The sequence below is a fragment of the Xyrauchen texanus genome, chromosome 33 (assembly GCF_025860055.1).
Source record: "Xyrauchen texanus isolate HMW12.3.18 chromosome 33, RBS_HiC_50CHRs, whole genome shotgun sequence".
Taxonomy (NCBI): Eukaryota; Metazoa; Chordata; class Actinopteri; order Cypriniformes; family Catostomidae; genus Xyrauchen; species Xyrauchen texanus.
The window spans coordinates 37,209,676-37,217,229 of NC_068308.1; positions in this window are offsets into that span (position 1 = coordinate 37,209,676).

The following is a 7,554-nucleotide window of genomic DNA, read 5'->3' on the forward strand; positions in this document are numbered from 1 at the left end:
AGGGCTGCTCTGGTTCATAACTGGTTCACTGCCCACCCACACTTTTTAGTTGTTTATCTTCCTCCATATTCTCCATTCCTCAATCCTATTGAGGAATTTTTTTCTGCCTGGAGATGGAAAGTGTATGACCGAAATCCACAAACGCGTATACCTCTTCTCCAAGCTATGGAGGACGCATGTGGAGATATAGCAGCTGATGCTTTTCATGGCTGGAATCGCCATGCTAGGCGATATTTCCCCCGCTGCTTGGCCAGGGAAAACATTGCTTGTGATGTGGATGAGGTGCTGTGGCCAGACCGCAACAGAAGAGTGGATGCAGCATAGTTTTTAAAAAAAATTTTTTTACTGTAACTGTGTACAGTAAATTCTTCTGTTGTTTTGTATGTAGTGCAACTTTGTGTTGGTTGGGAATGGGATGTACACTGTGTACATTATTTTTGTGGGGAAAATAAAATATATTTGTTACCGTGTATTTGTGTGTAGTATAAAAACAATATTCTCATTTTACAACACACTTATGTATGTACTGTCTGTAGTAAGTGTAACACTAAACAAAAAAAAAGGCCTAAGTCATTATGATGAATGGAGAAGTGTTTTCCATTCATCATAGTGTTTTACATTGAGCACATCAGTGTTCAACTGGTTCTTATAAATGTCTATTCATATGATGGTTTGTGTGTGTCATTTGAAAACAAAATACCATTTTGAGAAGAAATAACATTGTTTTGAATGTAAAGTTTCATTTTGCAGGCGAATTGAGGGGTTTTGCCCATTGTGTGTGTGTTTTTTGATTTGTGTGTAGAGTTCTGAGAATATGAGGCATTCTTTCAGAAAATGTGTGTAAACAATCGAGAAAAACTGTAATTGAAATAAATGCATTTATCTTGTTATAAGCATAAACGTTTGTAATTTTGTAATTCTCTGAAAAAAGACAAAACATTTTATTATTTTTTTCTTCTCAAGTAAATGTATCTTGTTTAAAGAATGTTTAGATGTTTATAATAGATAACCAGACAAAGATACTCAGTAAGAAAATATTTTTTTGCTGTGAAAGATTATTAAAATGTGCATCCTCATAACTGATTTATTCATTTGTATTGTCTTTGACACAGTAAGACAAATACTTACTCAGTGACAGGACTGGTATTATTGTGAACACCAGCAGATGGTGTGTAACTCGAAGCATTCTCGTGATAACTAGATCAGACAAAGCCTGGGGGGGAAAACTGAATGTATTGTATTATTCCTATAGAGAGAGCTTAAAGCTTACTTCAGAATTGTTGTTAAACTGGTTTTGATGCTAAATAAACACTTGACTCTGAAATCTGGTAGGATAGTTGCCACAATGCTTGGTAACCAAAGAGTCTACAGTTAATGGAGTTGTCATGCATTTTTTTCCACTTTATTATTTTCCTTGAGGTTCACTTATAATGTTAGTAAACGTTTTTTGCACAGACATAATATAGTATTAAACTGCCTTTTTACACCCTGTCACTGGACCTCTGTCTGAAATGCTCAGTTTTCTGTGTTGGCCCATTCAAATTTTCAGTGCACTGTGTTATGATTGGCTAACATGTTGGGAGTGCAAACACGTCATGACAACACTCGTTGAACATTTTTTTCCAAGAATAATAAAATAAAAAGGTTTCAGCGATTTACACAATCCCCTGAAAGCACTCAGTCCAGGCAATTATTAATAGCTGAACTGTATGTCCCAATTTATGTGAACCAATCAAACTACTGCAGTTGTTCCGATTGAAATAACAATCGAAAACTGATCTAAGTCGGCATATTGTTGCTCCCGAATAGTCACATTACTAGGCAGAAATAAGATATGGTGATACAAATATGCTAAATAAAGCTGAGAAAAGTGAAAACATTCAAGACTAACACAAGCTGTGAATGTGAAGGGTTAATAAATATGTATACAGCTGTAATGGACGGTCAACCTGGGTTTCGACCTCCCGTGTAACGGGGAATACGGGATGTTCGCAGGGTGGGGAGTTGCACCCCCGATCATTTCACTGGTCGACCAGGGGAGAGGATTGCCCCGGACTGTTTCACTGCTTAAATTTGAGATATTGTGAGTCCAAAACACATTCATTAAGTTCAAAGTACAGGACGTTCTTGCTAATACAAGAAATATGAGACAGCAGTCACTAGCTTCTACTGACAGCATTGTCTTTCGTTGCGCTCTGCGCTTAGCTTTCTTCTTACATAATAAAATAATTTAATCTCACGTCAATATTTCGTGAGCAATTAAGTATTTCTTTGGTAAGTAACTGTGTAAGAAACACGATCCGCTCCGTGTTGGGGTCCTGATCATTTGCGATAAAAACTATTGACCATAAATTTATTTGCATATCAAACAAACACAGACAGAAACTGTAGTATTAAATTTGTTACTCACCAACATTACTGTCATATCCAATATTGTTGGCACTGCTCCATCTTTCAATATACATTTATTTCCAAAGTCTGAATCAAAATAGTTCTCAAAAGAATCATAAGAGAAATGTTCCAAAAATTATAACATCCCGGTAGTGCATTAAATAAGGACCCCAAGTGACGTATATAGTGAAGGCTCGAAGGAACGAAAGGTTTTGCAGCTTCGTGTCAACAAATGCTCTTTTTGGACTAGGGAGGAAGTTTTTTTAAATTTACTGTTTTTATATAGGATAGTAAACCCTCATATGTCAAAAGATCGAGGAAATATTCTACGTTTGTGTAAAAATAAAAAAGGTATCATTACTTAATTTGTTAACTGATTTATTTACATAACATCCACACATGTTTTATACAAGCAAACAAAAACAAACAAACAAGAAATATTCTGGATGCCCAGACGAGGAGGGTTAAATGATTATTCTCATTATTTGGTAATTATTTGTTGCATTTTGGCATATCATAATGTCTTTTAGTAAAAGCAATAATAAGCAATTCTGTTGTCTCTTCAACCCATTATAAGAAATGTACACATGTTGCTACATGATCAATTACATAAAAATAAATTGTCAAAAAAATAAAAATAGAAATATTTGATTTACATCAGACAGCTTCATCCAACATGCTCTTCAATACACTCTGTATTAAAATGTGAAGCAGGTAGATTTCAGTGATTATAAATGTGTCAAAGCCCAATGTGTAAAAGGAAGGACATTTCCATTGAATAGCACAAAAAACAACTTCAGCTGGAATATCCATTAAATGCTTTCATAAATTACATGCCATAATTTTATCTATTAAACTCCATGTCCTAGTTACCAAACCAAAACGCTGTCCTTTAATTCAAATACCACTTAAAAAATATATTAAAAAATTGTTTTAATAATTTTTCATTTTCACTAACGAATAAAAAACATTTGTGTGTGCATTTGTGTTATGGTTGTTGTAGTTAATAGTTCAGGGTAGAGATGTAAATAGTTGGGATGGTTGTCATTTAATAATACAACCCATTACTCTATAAATAATTAGGAGTGATTATAAAAAACATGTTTAAAGAATGTGTCATTATTACATTGAAAAAATGTTGCCAATGTAGTCTTATGACAACACTTTGAAATTGTAAGATAACATATGACTGGATTGGACAAAAAAGTACAACCAGCCAATCAACAAACAAATTTTAAATCGATACAATACAGGCATCGCATTTTAGCTAGCCTCCTATTCGTCACTTTATTTTAACAAAGGAAATATCTGTGAACACATTTTTCATTTCATGAAAATATTTATATATGCAATGGCCTACAATTGACTGATGTATGTAATATGCTTCCCTTGTCTCATTCCAAACACCAGTGTTTTATTTCTTCAGTGGTATACAAAAGTTATTCTCCCAGGACCAGCTCCAGCTTTAAGATGTTAGGTGGGCCACACGACCCTCTAAGTGGGCTGAACAGTTGGCGGAATGGGTGTGGTTGTCAAGGTGAGCCAAGCTCATGATTGATTGGGCCAGGCCCACCCAGGCTCATGTAGAGTTGGGCCTGTATTCTGCTATTAAAATCATGGTTAGGTTTAGGGATTAGGGATTAGGTAAGGTTACACTTTATGGTTAGATTTAGGTTCAGGTTATGGGGTAAACTCAGGAAAAATCATAAGAACGTTTGTTCAAAACCCTGACGTTGCGCTTTCTTTTCTTGCTACCAATAATAGTTTGATTGTGTAGGGAAAAGGGTGTAAACAATCAAGAATGCCAGGAAATGTGAGCGCAGTGTAGTTCTAGCGGGAAGACTAGCTGTACATCATCGCACCATTAGCTGGGTAATTCCTAGCCAATCACATGTAAGCCATTGCTTTATAAGTCTGCTCACAATTTATCACATTGCTGTTTTGGTGTGCTAACACGGCAACCTCCACCACCCAACTGCCACCAGTTGAGTTCAGTCCTGCATGGGGGTAGGCTCCTCGCCCCTGCCTCCTATCTCCTGATGGTTCCAAGTACAACTTCTTCGGACTGCCAGACGGGACTTACGCCAAAGAGAGACATTACATTCATGTTTTATATTCATCAAATAAATGTAATCTTAAAATGTACTTAAGTCTGCGAGTCTTCCTGATAGAATATGCTTTACAAGTTTCTTTTTTTTCTAAATTTAATCCTAGCCGTAGTATTTTTAAGCAATATAAACATGTATTCATATAGCAGACTCAAACAAAAATGGACTTACAAATGAAGAATTCAACAACATAAGCAATCCCTCCTAAGGAGGGAATAATAGAATATGTAGTCAACAAAAAGGCATGAATTTCAGCAGAGATAAGGGGTTGTCAGAGTACATTTCTAGCTAATCAGTTTAAAGGAAAAAATGAGGAACTGAAATGGATTTATGTCAGAAGATAATTGTAACTACGAAGAATGCAAAGAATGAGGATAACCCTAGAAAAGAAAATGCCAGATGCAGTAGAGATGCTAGCCAATGTACTGGAGGTACATTCCCGGAAATGTTTTGTAATGTTTCAGAGAAAATTAGTACAAATAAGATGATGAAAGGAACACTTGTCTAGTTTTAGTTAAAAAAACATATGTCAAGTTTTTAGAAATATGATGTTTGTATTCATTCTAGTTTGAAATTTAAGACAAAAATTGGATGGTTGCAATGTCACATAAAAACGTCACACCAAATTACATTTGAGAAAAACAGACCAGATCAGCTCTATGTTCACTGCTACTGTATTAATACATACATATGTTGTGGGTGCAATAATAGTGTTGCTTTTGATCAATTCAAGTGCTCAAAACATGTGAAATCTGGCACTTAGTGCTTTCTTGTAAAATATTGAAATTTTATCAGTCTACTGACTTGTTTGAGCAACAAACTTTTTCTTACATTTGTACCCAACTGTATATAGTTTGGTGAGAAGTAAGAAGCATGTCAGCATAATGCATCTCTTTGTTTATTAAGCATCAGTTATTGTTTATCTGTATATTTTAAAAGTCTGCCTTGACTGAGAACTTGAATGAGACTAGGGAGGTCAGAGCATGTGTTTTGCACTTAAATAATTAATTTCAAGCCCATTACATCACTGATGTGCGTGGGCAAAAACCATCCCAGTTCCAACACATATGCATTACTCAGCACTAAACTCAAGAGCTGATGACAGAGCAGTAACACAAGAACATCAAACAGAGACACAGCTGTTGCCTGTGTTATTATGAGGTCATTAAACAGTGATTAAACTTAACGTCTAGAACATCATTGCAAACTATTACCAGCATTTATGGGGTTATCGGTATTGTTTACAAAAGCTTTTTTCCAATAACAATTAATAAGTGTGCGCTCTCAAAAGATTTTAGTGTAGAAATTATAATTATAATAATCTGTACACAAAGACAATGTACCAGTCAAATAATTTTCAGTATCTCTTGTAGAGACAAATTAATGGATAATGCAATTTCCATGACCTCTTGAGATTTTCACCTTATACAGCAAGATTTACATACACATTGGACAGTTTCAAATCTAAATTCTGGTTTTAATTCAGACTGGCTTTGCACAGCAGCTGCATTTATACAAGCTGTGATTAAAACTAGTCTAGTGTTTATTTGGGCTGTTGAGAGACAGATCCACCTACAGTACAGTACAACAGGCTACATATTTCCTCCTCTACTAACCAGCTACAACAGACTGAACCAGAACAGTGAGGTAACTCACACAGAAGCTAATGCCATCTGGATCCACAATTAGTTGAAGGGTTCTGGTGTCGGTCTAAATGGTGGCTGAGTTCAGAATGGCATACTACAACTACTAAACAGATATGGCAGTAGTAGTAGTAGGAGTAGTATAGTTAGTATGCCATTCTTTAAAGGGGCATGCCATGAGGAAACACATTTCCCTTGATATTTTGAAATAAGAGGCCATTCTACTATAAAAGCATACTGTACATTTCAGAAGTCTTTAGGACTTAATCCCCAATGAATGAAACCTAACTACAAAAATGCCTCGTTCTCTACTTCCCTAGGTTATTTGGGGGCCCATTCATTGATGACCAGCTCTACGACAACAACATCATCACCTAATTCCATCATTGCATCCTTAGCCCCGTCCAGAGCTCTGGAATTTTAACTGGACTGAGCTACTTTACTGCATATCAGTCCTTTAAGATTTATTATTAGCAGATGATCAACGATGATGCCGCTCAACTCTGTTCTGACAGACTTTACTGAGTTTCTGTTGAGAAGGTAAATATTCATAATAATGTAATTAAGTAGTTCTTTCCAGGAATTGTACTTTAAGTAGTTTAAGAATTGTAGACTTATACTGTAATGCACTATTTTCCCACCGTCGGCACTTAACTCCAGGTTGCACCGGAGGGATTGTCCCTGAAATAAGGGCTCTGTAAGTCGCTTTGGAAAAACTCCTGTCAAATTAAATCAAATGCAAAAACTTGAACGTCAGCTGTAGATCGGTTGCCAACTGTTATGGGTGTGGAGGATGCCTCAAGCACAGTTCAACACCTGAAAGGGCTTTTCGCAGTGAAAAATGTCAATTGCTTGATTGTGTTATGTGAATTTATCTCTATGTTTATCTGAAAAAACTGAGATGTCCTCGATATCTGCGATGAACTTTTGAGTAATTTTCTGTACTTAGCCTATGTTATACATTTAGACCATGGGTGTTCATTACATCGATCGCAATAGGAAAACAACCACTGGTTGGTTGATCTAGATAAAATATTAAAGATTGACTTTTTATTTCCTGGTGTCTGCTGCATGCTGTTTGATTGACAGGCGGCTAATGTTTGAGCACTTAACATGCGCATGTGTTCCGAGAGCGCTAATGCAGGTACACGCCTAAATGGTCAAATACACTTTATAGTTCCGTCAATGCCCGTCTTTGTGAGGATTTAATGTAAACGCAGTCGGTTTGGTTTAAAGTGAATGTAAACAGTGGGACAAAAAGCCTATTTGCATCAAAATGTCATACTTTAAGTGTACATGTAACCGAATTGAGCACTGTCTAGTAGGCTATATCATATAAAGGCCATTAATCAAACAACAATTACAAGGAAACGAGAAAACCACTGACTACGTTTGGCTGAATAACTTGAGTA